Raw genomic sequence first — 16,016 nt, forward strand, 5'->3', positions numbered from 1 at the left:
AATTTAGAAAAAAAATTCTAAACACGATGATTATTGGGGAAGAAGGTTTTAGGGCTGAAGTTAGAACAAGCAGCAGTTTCCCATAATTTCTTCGCAGAATTCTGGGCATTTATCCTCAGTGGACAGTGAATACATAAAGTTCAGGGATGGGGACATTGCCATGATATGTGGAGGACGTCTGTGTGCACAGGTTTGACTGAGGTCTTACATTTACTTAAACACGCACGCGCACGCACGCACTCACGTCTACAGTTGTGTCTCTGTAAAGGACAGTTCTGGAAATAAATGCAGCCTGCCTGAGAGGCACTTTTGCTTCATTCATACATTATCTTACTTTCTTTATTCAGGAGCCTTCCGCTCTTTGAATGGTGCACAGCTCTTAAAAACTAAAGCTAAGCAGCTGTAGCCGGCAGAAGCAGAAATGAGCAACAAGTCAATGCACTTTGTCATGTAATCACTTGAAAGCAGAGAGGACCCTGCTACAGTATGTATCAGGCTTAAAATACTCTCCCTTCAGTCCATGTTGTATTTGTGTTAACAATACAATGACACACTCTATTAGACTACAAGAACTACTGTACGTTGCAAACAATTACCTCCTATACACTAATGTCTACCACCACCTCACCAAGACCCACAGAATGGCTTTGAGGCGTTTATGAATAAAAGATCAAGACGAAATCGCAGAGTGCAGCTTATTTACTGTTTGTATACGAGGGTGTGTTTGTGTTGGGGTGTGTGTGTGTGTTTGTGTGTGTGTGTGTGTGTGTGTGTGTGTGTGTGTGTGTGTGTGTGTGTGTGTGTGTGTGTGTGTGTGTGTGTGTGTGTGTGTAACACATGCATAAATGTAAATGAGACTGTAGTTGCAAGGTCTCGAGTCATGAATAGTAATCACCATAACAACCACCCACTTCAATGTCGTGATGGGTGATTGAAAGGAAGTGACTGATGGAAACTGTTTAATAAACCAAGAGCAGCAGTACTCCCTGGACCCTATCAGGAAGATTTCAATTTAATCATCAATATGATGATTCTTATATAAATAACAAGCTCCCAGTCTGAGACACACGTCACATGACACATGACTGTATGATCAGTGTGCCACAAATAAACACTGCTGTAATGGTTGTGATACAGTGTTGTCATGCAATCATTTAAACCTGGTAATAACTGGTCATTTACTGGACTGTACAGAACTGTACTCGTTCATTATTTACACCTATGTCTTAAAATAAAACAGCCTTAAAAAACAGTCCTGCAACAAATCCTATCTCCATAACATTCCATACTAAGAGATGCAGATCCAAATTGTAGGTAATTGTGGAGGCTCCAGTTCGTTTGATTTTGAAGTGCTGACTTGCATTTTACTAGTAACCCCCAAAAAAGTGTTTTTAATATTTTTCCTCTATTTTCACTGGATTAAATATCGCAAAGACTTATTCCTATAACTCATAAACACTTCTGCAGACAGCTAAATTAATATGAAGTTGACTTAACACCTCAGCCTTAACTGATCATTCTAATCTTAATAAAGGACGGAGTTACTGCAGGAGTTTGGTATAAGACTGCATCACCTTTTGCTTGTGTGTACCCTGATATCCTACATGGATGAGGACAAGGCATTTTAATGAAAGGAATAAAAGACCATTGTTGCCAGAATGTGTATTCATGACACAAGGACAGTTGGGCTTCTTCCTTAAGCAAGCAACATGCCAACAAGTTGACAGTTCCCCCAACTCTGCCTCTTCCTGCTATTTTAAGATGCCTATGAAAATCTTCTCTACAAAGGAGGAATATGACGAGTTTGTACAACAGCATTGCTCTGGAGAAGCCTTGGGAGACAGCGATGAGCAGAACTGCAACTCAAGCGTCTGTCAGCTTCTTACAGTGCAAGTAATCTTTTACAAGTCAAGGCTAAGGAGAAACAGTCTTTGGCCATCACCGTCTATTATGTGCCCCTTGCATTATTAAGCATGAACCCCTGAAGAATATTTTGAGCTGTAGGTTTGATCAAAATGAGAGCAGAATCATGACAGTGAGAAAACATACTGATGGCACTTTCAATGCAAAGGCTGCAGGTGATGGGTTCCTGAGAACAAATTTCAACCACCTGTTAAGAATCCCACAACATTGATGTCAGGTCAGACTTAATATTACTACCACATACTGACTTGATAATAGCATTTGTGTTAAAGTCAAGTCATATTTAGGATTTTTCATAGAGTTGAATGCAAATTCAAGTTATGTGGTGGGATATCTAGCTATAAAAGACCAACTGATGAATACCAAAGTCATCTGTCATCCCAATCTTCCTCTGCCTGAATATAACACAGCTGAAGGCTTGCTGAACACATCTGCTTGGAGTGAGAAATACTGATTGTGATAACTACAATTATGTGTTAACAAAGATCAAGAGGCACTTGAGGCCGGGAGTGTCGACTAACACCTGGATTTCTGACATTGACAGCCTTTAAAAAAAACCTGTATTTTTTCGCCTGTACCACATTGCTGATGGTAAAGGCGAGTGTTAGTGGAGATTATTCTTAATCTCTTCCTCATCCCACGTTAAATGTTTCACCTTGATTTTGCAGGATTGTTGCAAAATTCAGAGAAAATAAATAAGCAAGTCGCCTTCGATTTGGTGGTGTTGGAATGAGATGTTTGTATTTTTGAAAAAGACGACAAAATAGAGGGCAAAGTGCACCGTCAATGGCTGCTTTTTGAATGATCGAGTGTTTTCAGATGGATTCTTCATTTCATGCGCCTCCTCTTTTTTTGACACTGGCCCTTCTCATGGATGGTTTACCGACAAGACTGATCGACTACCTAATGCCGCAGACGTAGTGTGGATTGGAAGAATATGAGGTGCCACATTACAGGTTCATTCACCTCTGGAAAACAGAGGCACTCCTGACAGATATGTATCCTGGCAAAATGAATGGCACACTAGCAGCTGCTGGGGTATAGTGAAGAGCACTGCAGATAAAAATTCCTTGCACCATCAATCATCCTTCGCAGGTACAAGATGTGGCAGGGGGGTTTTTTTGTATTGGATTTTTCAGCAGTCACACAAACTCTCCCCACAGAGAAGAGAAACAACACAGAGGCCGCATATGGTGATCCAACATCCAACAATCATTTTTCGAGGTCAGGTCATTTAATAACAACCTTCCTGCACAAAGGCAAGTTTCAGGCCCATCATTACCTCGACGTTTCTTGAATGAAAGCGTTGTCTAACTACTCAGCTGAGCCAATACCACTGCCAAGACATTCAAAACAGTCAAGTTAATCACGCCACACCAATTTGCAGACTCATAGATATCAGTGCCCTCAATACAGGTTGTTTTTTTCCTTCAAGGTCCAGACATTTTTCCTTGAGCTTCTGTGAAAAATGTCAGAAAAATGCAGTGTCTCACAGTGATGATATATAATTCCTGGATCAGCACCAAACGTCGATGGGTTCTTTCTTGGCCCATGTCCCATCTATCCACCGAGTTTCACAGAAATCTGTTCAATAGGTTGTGAGTAATCCCGCTGACATACACACCAAACAACAACAACTGAACAGGGGTAAAAACATAACATCCTTGGCAAAAGCATTGATGCCTCGGATGAACTTCATATACGCATCTGTTCAAACCGTCCAGAGATTGAAGTTTTCCTTTTAACCCTCTCTGGCTAATTGGTTGGAGACTGTAGCATGAAGCATAATTACCCAGCAGTCATCTGCTAATCCGTCACAAATTTGTGTGCATGATGAGTGCACAGATTGGACGTAATGTTCCCCCATCAGTGCTGTTTATTTTTTTATTTTCTTAGCAATTGGCTCCTAACTGTCAACATCTCTCTCAGCCCTGGCTTTTTTAAATTTTTTTTTACAGGGATGAATTGCTTTCAAGGGGACACTGCTCACCCGTCACTCCTTTTGTCAAGACTGATGATGCTTGACAGACAGGACTAGGTTCAGGTCAATGTCCTATTAGACCTCAGTCAGACAGAGAGGCACCTCTTAAGCCACATGATGACAAATAACTTAACAAAGCCTTCACAGTGGGACTCTGTTATTTTGCAAATAGTAGCTGCTGACCCTGCTGCTGTCTGGCTCTCCCTCACATCCCTGATGATCTGCCGCCTCAGGTAGAGCTGTCAGATCGGCGAAAGTAATGAGTTCTCAAACCTGTCAATTTATGTAGAAGAGCATAGGAAACGCTGTTCTGCCCTCCAAAAAACGTGTGCTGGTGAAAAGATTTATTGGTCCTCATTTAACAAGTGAACTGCTGGTGAGTAGGCAAAAATACATATTGACTACATCCTCTGTGTTGGGAGGTTTGTCCCAGTTGTCATCTCAGTCTGTGAAGAAGAAAGTTCTGTTGTTCAACTCGGTTGTTGACCTCTGCTCAGCTACTGATAGGTCAATGACAGGGAGTGATTTACATAATATTTGCATAATACATGCAGTGCCAAAGGTATCACTTCTAGTTTCAAACCCACTAACGGCTCTACTGCACGCAACAATTTCTGGTGTTCCTGCAACATTTCATCTTTTTCATCAGCTTTCAGAAGTTGAGTAATAATACTGATGAAATGAACACAGAATTTGGACAGAATGCTCTGTCTGTTACTGTACACTTATCTAACTACCAGCACAAAAGAGCCTTCACAATTATCACCCAACTCTGTAGACCCCATTTAAAAGTGTGCTTTAGCAACGACCAAGCTCGTTGCTTTGGTTTCAAAGCCCAGAACCTCTTTCACACAGTTCTCCATGTTTTCTGTGGCAATAGGCAGCTGTTTTTTTGCTTCAAAAGCCCATTGCATTCTGTCTGCCCTGTACCAGATCGAAACCAGACAAGGACAAGAACATCTGGCTTAAGAGCTTCCCTTAGAAACTGATGAAGGTTCCAATAATGATGCTAAAAAAATATCATCTAATAATATGTCAATATTGTGCTTATGCTTGGTCAACTCCCACTAAATGACTGAAGAATTAAACAGAATTTTTTGTGCTGCTCTGGTTTGTGTTTGCTGTTGAACATTTTGAATTGAGTCAGAATACTGTGTAAATGTCAGAAAGGTCAAACTCACTTGTTGCCAATATAACATTGGTTTCCTTCATCGACGCCAGAGGTCTGAGAGCTGACCTGCAAACGAGAGCATGCGTGGTTCGGCTGCCAATTACAATTCCGTCTGACCAACAAAACACGTCTCATTAGTATTCACAGCTGCAAGTGTGAATGTCTCGAAGCAAGGGGGCTGCAAACATGGCACGACCTTGCATGTTCGCTGTGTTGTGCCTCCCACAGAGAAAAAGTCAAAGATGACATGGCCATTAGCGTGTATTCCTGTCGTGACGGAAAGGTCAGTTGTTAGCACTAACCGCCCACAAATAAGATTGTCCAACACGCCTCAGGGTAATGCAAAGAAGAGTTGAAAATGTATTTTTACTTGATGGGAGAAAAACTGGAACCATAAATCACTGTATCTTTACATATCTGACCTTGAATGAAGAAATTGCTGAGCTCCTTATATTGGACTCTCAAAGACCCCTCCCGTTGTGCATTCATCTTGCTTTCTTCATACAATCCTCTTTTGTTATCTCTGCTTGGTTTGTTGAAGTGATGCCAAAAAAAACGGGCAGATTATTGCACCAGAAAGGGGATGCTATCTTGTTGTATTTTTTTTTATGTGCTCCTGTTCCCACTGGCCCCTTATTTATATCCTTCTGTCCATGTAGTGTGCAAGCCATCAAAAAAACCCTGAAGTGCACCACCATATCTATAAATCCTAATTTCAATGTTACTGACACAGCAAAGCTGTATCTACCACCATCTAAGAGCTTTTCCATATCTGCCATGGTGGGTCCTTTTATATTATTTGAGTTGATTCAGGGAGGCAGGCAGCACCTCAGTAAAAACATTGACTGTAAATAAAGAATATTTATAAAAAGAACCCGTATACCACTGCCATCATGCACTTTTGGTGGCATTTGGAACTTTGGTCGATCGGGGGATAGAGCTGCGGTTGCGAGGTCCTGCTGATTCAACAAACTTACCATGTACACTTGAACATACATCAGTGTGATAAGAACTACATAAAATACTGCAGACAGCCAACAGGTGGTGATCAAGACTCTTTGTCCATTTTATATACAGTTTATGGTAAAAAAAATACTGATTAGATGACAGCTTTGCTTTTGTAATATAAAAAACCTATTTGAAATTGGAAGTATTCTCTTTAAGACGTTGTGCATCAGGTCGTACGAACTGACTTTTGCCATTACTATCTGTCAGTTGTGGTTTTCATGCACCACTGTGAAACACTGACATTCCTCTGCACCGGCGTGTAGGGAGAGGCAGTGAGATCTGTATTAATATCTTGCTTGATGACATTCTGTTGTCACCCCTCTTGTATTGTTCCATTACAGAATAAGCAGGTAATAAGACACTTCTCTTGCTCATTCAATTCACTTTTCAAGCTGCAGGGACATAAAGTGAAAAGAGCAGAGAATAGAAAAGTGAAGTGTTAAGCATTACAGTCAGCCCACCAGATTTATCAGTTTTTATTAGGCGCTCGAGATCTGGTGTTATTGTTTGAAGAATCAATATCCATATCCAGGTGTTTTTATCATAAAACCAAAGAAGGAAAAGAGCTCGGGGTTAGAGGAGAAGGGGAGGAGAGAGGCCTTTCTATCCTGCAAGTTCACTGAGAGAAGAGGAGAGCAGTAAAGTTTATGAAAAAGGTCTTTGAGTTGCAAGGTGTGCACTTTGTGAGCTGCCTGCTCGGCAGCGGCGGCCGCAGTTAAAATGGTTGTACTGCTGTGGGGATAAATAATGCAGAGGGCTGCTGCGTTAGCGACAGGGTTGGCAGCGAGTTTGAGAAAGGAGGGGTTTAAGCACTCACATGCGCGCGCGCGCGCACACACGCGCGCGCACACACGCGCGCGCGCGCACGCACACACACACGCGCGCGCGCACACACACACACACACGCACACGCACACACGCCTCACTCATCATTATGGCTCTATGCATGCCACTCTGCATGCACAACTTCAACACCCTCACAACCCAAAAACATATTTCATGTCACGTTAAACAAATTCCAGCACTTACGTGACGTGAGGGGAGTTTCATGGGACATATTTATCATTGCACTCTAATGTAATTTTGCAATGCCACTCAATAATATTTTATTTTACAAGACAGCACATAAGTGCGGAGGGCCTGTGATAGGACACAAAGGATCGCAGTCACAGCTGCCAGCAAAATATTTATGTTCCCCCGGGAGGAGGGAAAGGAAAGGGTTATGGATGAGGATAAGAACTACAAAGAGAGCTCAACACTGATAAAAGAGAGAGAAGGGCAATAAGAGAAAGTGAGAATGTAAGTGAGAATCAAGACGAAAACAATTCTAGTGAAAAAGTGAATTATATCCCTATGTATTGTTTTTAGCAATGATTGTGTGTTGATGAATGATTTGGCTAAATGTAGTTTGCAACAAGTGGAGTCACAGAAAGTGGGTTTCACTTCTGCTGGCAAGACCAGATGGATTAACGTGCTGCTTTTAGAAAGGCAGTTGTTTGGCCTTTCGCTCTGATTTCCTGCCTGATTCACCGGCACCCGAGTCTCCTTATCATAACAATCTATTTACCTTTTGCTCTTTAAATATCCTTTCTATAATAAGAGCAGCCTTACAAGTGCCTCATGTTTGATAGCTTCCGAGGATCAGTTTCCCCTCGAGCTTCAGAAGTATTATGAAGCTATAGGTAATATATACTGACAACAACAAAGCATGCAGCAGAAGCTGAAAGGGATCAGGGGGTTGCAGTGTAATCCATCGTCATATACACAGGCCTTCGGCTTCCCAACATGTAAGGGCCCTGTGATCCGGTCCAAAGATGCCTTAAAGCGAGTTAAGAACTGGAATGTGATCCTTTGCTTCTTTTGTCCCATGAGAGACAATAATGAGGAGATTTGAATAGATTGTATATAGATCATAAATATATCAGCACTCATTGCTCTTTGAATAAAAATAATGAGATTATTTGTATATGTCTTTCAGTTTTGTAGATCATCTAACTGGGGAAGATGCCAGGGGAGCAGAGGTGGAGTTGCTTTGTTCTACCACAACAAAATCACCCCCTCGTGGTAAAATCATATGATTTGTTGGCAGGTTTATACCAGCGCTGATATCACCGCCAGCTTGGTAGGAGGACAACACATCTTGCCGCTGGTACAGTCACTTTTTGCATCTACAGTACTAGTGAGTCAGACCTGAAGCAAACGTCATTCGTGAGGGACAGACATGACTATCTTCATCTCATGAGCCTCATGAGTCACGCAGGGAGAAGGCTCCTGGGTTGTGGTTGAGATGAGGTTGGACATGTTTTCAAGTAGCTCAAGTAACTTGTTTATTCGATCCATATATTAAACAGAAATGCAATGGTTTAAGGATAGGTATTTTAGAATTCTCCCCTGATCTGATCAAGACTTCCATCTTTCACTGAGTGTGGTTTGGTGGTTGAGTTTTGGTCTCTGTGGCAGAATTGGACCCAACCTAGCTCATGACTGACATGACTTAAGGATGCTGTGAAAACATTTATCTGGACCGTTGCCATGTATTGATTAAATAGTTGAGACAAAAATCTTGATTATTCAACTTTAAAGGCATGCTAGTTCACCCTGAGTAAGAAACACAATAACAACATTTCCAAATGTGTAAAGCCAAAAGTCTCCTCTAGATTGAAAATCTTCCATATGATTATAAATAACTTGCAGATAGACTTTGCTTTGTAAGCTCTCTGAATTACGTGCAATAGCCTAGAGTGAGACTATTAGTCCACCTTCCACCTTGTCCTCCCCTCTGTCTGTCAGGCTTTACCTCTCAAACACACACACACAGGTCGTGGAGGTTACAGGTTCTCATGTGCTCTGGCTGCCAATCTGCAGTAGCCTATAGATTATAATTTGCAATGCATTAGGCCAGGTTCATTAATACAGTGCAGTCATTATGCTTGCTATAGTATTAAATAATTAATTAATTTGGGTCATTAATGTAGCCTTATTTTAAATGAATGTATGTAATGTGATGTGCGATTTCCCATCTGGTAAGTTCCATCAGAACTGAAGAAGCCATTTAGATGAGGTGAAACGTCAATGAAGAGCCAATGAAGAGCCTTTGTATCTCAACATCTCTAAAAAAATATCAGGTTAAAACCAACTTGAGTTATGTGTGTAGAGGTGTGTTTGGTTATACCACAGCCTGCTGGGTTGTAATGAAGGCCTACGCCACAGCATGTCTCATTGACTGCTGTGTCTTCTTTATTGTACCAGTTTTGTCTGGGGAGTTTCTAATTGAAATCATTTAGCATTTTTAGCATTAATCCTCTGTTGCATCACATCCGCACCAAGTATTTAGTTTGAAATATGAGCATATTTAAATGAATGGATGTGGGTGATTCCAACAGTATCTTTTGTACACAGCTACTTTTTACTGTATGGAAAACTTTCCCAATTCATTAAATCCCTACAGCATCTGAATTAGTGTTGAGCAGTCTGTTATATGGTTTTATGTTTAAGAAACCGGGACAAATGTTTCAGACAGAGGCTGAAAGGAGGAGCTGCAGCAAAGGACAGTGTGTGGAAAGTGATCAATTCTCTGAGCATTAGAGCATGTAAACATTTCAAGCAGTGACACAAAATTAAATGATCACCCGGAGTATGAGCATCATTTTTCTCCTCCATAAAAGAGACCCATGCGTCACAACTCCGTAACTTTCCAGTATGTCTGTACTGAAAATAGAAAGGTGCATTAAGATGCATCTAATTTTGGACTCTGTGACACTACATACTACTCCTCAACATCCACAGGTTCAAGCGGCGCCTCGGAGAGACATCAAATAAAAGAAAAGGTACGTTGGGTTTTAACATCTTGTACTCTGTGAGTAAGAATTGTTCTGCTCATCCTTCACTTCAACCCCCCCTCTCTTCTCGCAGGTGGAGAGAAATTTAAATATATAAATGATAATTCTCTCCGGCTCCTCCATCTCTGCCTGCATGTCAGTCATGTCAGTGCAGGGAGTGTGTCCAGATATAGCTACGGACCGGCTGTCACCACAAACTCTTCAGTCACATCACACCCTCAGTCATTATTTTTAGTGTGCCTCTCGCTGATGGCTGGTGGGGCTCTATCTCACCTGTCACAGTGTCGCTGCCTCCGCTCGCTCTGATGCAAGGCTGAAGAATGGGCCATGGGTGGGTACCGATGGCAGCTCGTAATCACTCGCAGGAAACTAACTCATCTGACTGGATGACATGTCTTGTCTTCTTCACAAAGGTATGGAGAAGGATGCCGGGTCTGAGAGGCTGCTAAGACATGCTGAAGACACAGCGGTTGTGATGAAGAAGGGATTTCACAATGAAACATTAAAGAGAGGTTTTATCGCTCGATGGGAAAAAGTGCTCTCCTGGTTAACGTGACTTTCCTTCACATCAGCTCTTTCTTCGACCACACTATTGACCTGGCAACAAGGTGAAGCTTCCTGAAACCCTGATATGATCAATACCACCAGCACAGCCTCATTATCCATTAATATCCAATGAGGCTTGCAGTTGAAAACCAAATGCTCAATAACTAATTAAATGCAGTAAGGGAATTATGTTTATATTGGACAAATCTTCCATACACCATACACATTGTCAACATTCACTGCCAATGCAGTGGGTTAATGGACCACTCAAAGCACTGTTAGTCACATTCACCTATTCCCACACATACACGTTGACATGCACTTCTCCATCACTCAAACACATCATTCACACAATAATAGCAGAGACCAATTTCCTGTGCTGATTGAAGGAGCCACCATCCTCTGGATAAGGAGGCGACCTGCAGAGCCACAGCTGCCAAACAACATCTAGTGATGTAGAGTGGTGGGCTGCAACACATTCTTATGCCATACTAGCAGTGAACTGCAATTTCTCTGTTCCTTCCATCACTTTGATCCAGAGGAAAGAATTTCTAACTGCATTCATTGATCCAAGAGGATGAAGCCTCCTGACTTTGCTGATCATCTGACTTTCCCTAGCGTCAGCAAGTTGATATCAATTTGTCCAGTTTATTTATTTGTTTTATGAAGAAATATCTGCTAAACTAATGACATTCTCATCACTGTCAGTTATAATTTGTGCTGTATAAAGTAATTATTGCAACTACAAAACATAATGTAAGCATGATGTATATTAGCTTATTGATGCCTTTAGCAATCTGGGAGAGCAATACAGCAATCCTCTCCCTACAAAGCGTTTTGGATGCCAAAATGTACAATACATTGTCTGGTTTCATTTCATGTGTTGATGTAGCTTCACTTCTGAAATACAATAAAATTGCATTCATTATAATAATCTTATTGCTGCAAAAAATGGTTTGTAGAAATTTTATGAAAAATTACAACCCTGTCTAATATCAGCCATGTTGTCTGTTGATGGAGTTTTAGTGAACACGGACTTCATCCCAGCTGTATGCTGAACGGGTTTCCCTGTAACTTCTGTATCCCGGTCGAACTGCTCTCACTCACATGGCTGCACCGACCACATGTAGCTAAACTGTCGGCTGAACAGAGTGTGAAGGTTTGCTGCTTAAAGAGCTCCGCTTCTAAATCCACATCCCTGTTTGAGAGCAAAGCTCTGTGACTCTTCATCTGCGGAGGCAGCTGTGTGTGACGCCCCTCGCCGGGAGGAAGATGAACACATTCATAAACTCAACGAGCCTTTACCTGACAAGCAGAGGGAGGGGTGTCAAACACAACTGCTCGTAACCCTGTCCGGCTGGTTGCTGTTTTAAAAGAGGCAACTGACAATATGGTCTGCTTGTGTGGAACTGTTGAAAATGTCTATATATAAGCAATAATGCAGTGGGCCTCATTCGCTAATATGTGCGCAGAAATCTTCTTACTCTGCAAAATGAGTCGGTGGCAAAACATCGCCGGAGTCATGACACGTGCGCACCAGCACATTTTGTTGTTCACAGTTTGTGAATCAGAATCATTCTAAATTGACAGGCGCGTGTCCGCTATATTTCTCTATATAAGGACATCCGTTTGTCAGGAAGGGAGCATTTTGCTGAACAGTTGAAGTTATAAACGATGGCCCCGAAAGGTAAAAAACTGAATAATTTCACAACAGCAGAAATTGAAATAATTATGCCGTAAGTGGAAGCCACAGAGGCACACTTGTCCATAGCGTGTCCTCCGGAGTGACGAAGTTTTAAAACAATTAAGCATAGGCTGCAATAACTGAGGCGCTGAATTCTGTGTCCCCTGAGGTTCGTGGTAAAAATAATGGTTTGACATCAAAGTTGATGCCAAAAAACTAATTGCTGACAAGTGAAAATATAAGGAAACAGGAGGAGGACGAGGAATATCGGATCTGACAGGATGAAAGTGGAATTTGTTCAATGAATGAGGGAGAAAGTGATGCGACCACCAAGAACCGTCACCCAGAGGTAATTTATTTCATAATTGTTGAGATAATATTTGCAATTTCTTGTGTCTTTTGTAATTAACGAGTGCAACTCAATCAGAACAACATTTTATTTAAATGAAAATGGCATTGCTGCTTGCAACAGTTAATTAATTGGGCTAAACAATATCATTTATAGGCCTGGATGATGAAGGAGCGGAGGATGACGTGCAGACGACCTTTCAGTCCCAGCTGCCAGCGCCAGCCACACAGTCCACTCCCCAGTCCTCTTTCCTGGAGTCTGGAGGTTGTGTAAAATCAGTTGGCTCTGGATGCAGTGAAGGAAATTGCGAGAGGAATAGAAAACATTAATTTAACACTGAAACAGTTGATGGATTTCCTCGCAAATAAATTAGTGCATGACTGAATACGTGCGTGTCATTTACTTCAGAGAAATTAGGATGAACCCATAAGGAAAAGTGAATTATTTCACAACTTTATTCAGTGTACATTTTGAAATAAGGCATTTTAACCTACCATCATTAAAGGCGCCGCATTGAGGCATAGCGAGTCAGCACTGCAGCCATGCCAGGAAGCCCCGCATTTGGCTGTGCATCTTCCTGCCTGTCTGGTTGTGGTTCTGCTCCAGGTGGTAAAAGGATGCCATGATCCATAAGTTGTGCAGGACACAGCCTGTCGGGATAATTCTGCACACCTTCTCAGGCGTAAAAAGAAGTTGGCCGCCATCTGTGTTCAAGCACATCCAACGAGCCTTGAGCTGCCCAAATGTGCGCTCTATTACGACGTGTGTGTGGGCGTATCATTGCAGCGCACCTCTATATGCCCAGAACTATACACTGTATATATAAATATCATGTTATAAGCTCTCATATCTGATTGTTTATTAATATTTTTGACAAAAGCCCAAACTGTTACATTTCAATATGAACATGCTCATATACTGTATTGTACACTCAGTAAACTATCTCAACTGGTATAGGTGAAGATTGTGATTATGAAAATAAATGATGAGGATGAAAGGGAGTCAATTTCATGGTTATTTAGTACATTTGGTCAATGTATTAGTGAATTAAAATATTTTCTAATAAAGCCTTTTTTTATTGAAACAAGTGGAGTTTTAATATACTATGCATTTAGTTAAAAGAGTGCGTGTTTACATTTTCCTTCGTCATTGTGTGTACGCATGGTCTGAGGAAGTTCTAAATTTGTTTGCAGAGTACGAACAATTTTAGGTACGCACATATTGATGAATCCCAGATTTGTGCGTCAAACGTTCGTACGCACGGTTTAAGCACAGATTTGCGCGTACACACCGTTTGTGAATGAGGCCCAATGAGAGCACAGGTGAGAAATTGTAATTCCCTCTAGAGCTAGAATTACTGTGTCATGGTCGAATGCTTCCACCAAACAGTCAAGTTGCGGTTTTCATCCATATCCAGATGTAATGTGTCGTGAAAAAGGAATTTAATACATGTTTTGAGTGTATTTTTTATTTGGTGGAATTGTAGTTATAATTATATCGACATTGATTTCCATTGAGAACCATTCTGTTTTCACTTCCAGAGATTATGTGTCAGACACATCTTTTATACAATCAATCAAAGGGGGCACCCAAGGTAATGTAAAATAATTTCATAGTCTACTTTTATGTTCCCGAGTTGGGGTATGTATCTATGAGGCCGTTTTTATCTGTTTGTTCCAAATAAGGAGAGAGCGCATGAGGCTGTCTAGAGAAAAAGTGCTGTATCCAGCGTCTTTATTCCAAGTGCTCTGACGTGTTTGTGCAATCGCCCCGAGCGGTTTGTGTAAAGAATCTACTATCAGATGGGGCGGGATTCATCACCCTGGCAACCAAACAAATGGAGAAGAAGCTTGTTCAAAAATAATAAGCAATGTAAATTATGGCCAAACATGTATTTATTAAACACGACAACAGGGCAGACGCAGAAACACAATGCCACAGCTGTCAACAGTACAGGAATAAAAATTCTAACCCTACTACTTTATCTTATTTATGGTGGAAAAGAAAAACAGCAGAGACATATTCACACACATTGTATTGAGTGTGTGAGTATAGGTATGAAAGAGAGTCAATGTTGTCATATAGAAACCTGGGCAGCCTCTCAATGAGAAAATATCTTGACATTGTGACAAGGAAGAAACTCTTTCAGTTGCCAAGCTTCGTCCTTGAGTAAGTGACTCCCCCTCATGAATAAGAGATTTTGGCTTAGGTTCCCTAGAAATGAGAGGGAATAACCCTGGAATAATAACAATGTAATATAGTGTCCTGACAGCAGCCGTGCTGGGGCAGCATTTCATATCTGCTGTGTAGCAGAGTCACTGGTCCATGAAATAATGTCGACAGGAAGTAAATAGCAGCGGATCACAGTGATTGCTAATAAATTTGGAGCCACCACTTAAAGGATTGTGTGCAAACAGTGGTCATCAAGAGAAAAGAAGTGATGGGATGTATGAGAATCGCAAAAATTGGGTTTATCTTTTTTTAATTGCCAGTTAAGGAAAGTATTCAGTGAAATCACCAACCAGAGGTTAAGCAGTAAAAAGGGGATGTGGAGTTTTTTACTATTGCTCTCCACTGATAGATTGTTTCAGTCATATTAAATTGTGAAGGAGAGGGCTGATCAGAACCCCAGGACTCTAGGAGGATTCCCTGTTGCTGTTGTGTGAAACTATAATTACCACATCAGCCCAAAATAATAATCAACTGCACGTCAACACCGTCTATTTGCAAGTTAGTCTCTAAGTAATTGGGCGTTTCCACACAGATACGAAATCAGCTTGTGAATTAACATAAATATGAAGCTGTCTGCAGCCAAGAGGAACACTTAGAATGGGACTAGAAGAATGGGTTGATTTTCTGTTAGATTCAACTCAATAAAAATGAAAATGTTCTTTCTGAAATCATAAATACTGACCAGGACTATGAAAGGTATTTGTTCCATCTCTGTAAAGCTTGACAAGCGTAAAAATATGTGCTCAGTCTACCAAATTTTATTCCTATAGCCCATATTCACAAATCACAATTTGCCCCATACAACTTAATTAGGTGCAACATCCTTTTGCCCTTAACCGTCGACTCGAGTGAGGAAAAACTACCAAAAACAATTCAGAGAGATGCTCAAGTGAAGGATCTCTCTCCCGACAGAAGCCGACCAGCTTCAAATGCACCCAACCTCAAACACCTCACTCCTCAGCTCAGGCAACTGGTTCTGCTTTTTTTCACAGCTATCTTCAGACACAGTGAAGAGCAGCATATTCCACTGTAATGAAACTTGAAGTGATAAAAAAACATTTTACAAAACTTTTACAGCTACTGAGCCTCACAGGGTTATTCAGACATACTGAGAAGAAAATACGTTTCTTGCCATGGTTTGGTAAAAAAAAAAGAAACAAAGTCCACAATGGACAGTTTTTGGCAGTGGTTTGAGACATTTTGACGCACAATGGCTCGAATAGCCTGTTTTTTAAAAGTTTTACAGCCTGGGTTCTGACTTCTAGACTTCTGAGTTCTCTCTC

The 16,016-nt window shown here is 41.2% G+C and overlaps 1 protein-coding gene across 3 annotated transcripts in view; it reads right to left on the minus strand.

Moving 5' to 3' along the window:
• Positions 1–16,016, minus strand: part of asic2 (acid-sensing (proton-gated) ion channel 2) — a 358,547-nt gene that overhangs the window by 26,560 nt on the left and 315,971 nt on the right. The gene's annotated exons all lie outside the window — the stretch shown is intronic.

The sequence above is a fragment of the Hippoglossus hippoglossus genome, chromosome 8 (genome assembly GCF_009819705.1).
Source record: "Hippoglossus hippoglossus isolate fHipHip1 chromosome 8, fHipHip1.pri, whole genome shotgun sequence".
NCBI classification, from domain to species: domain Eukaryota; kingdom Metazoa; phylum Chordata; class Actinopteri; order Pleuronectiformes; family Pleuronectidae; genus Hippoglossus; species Hippoglossus hippoglossus.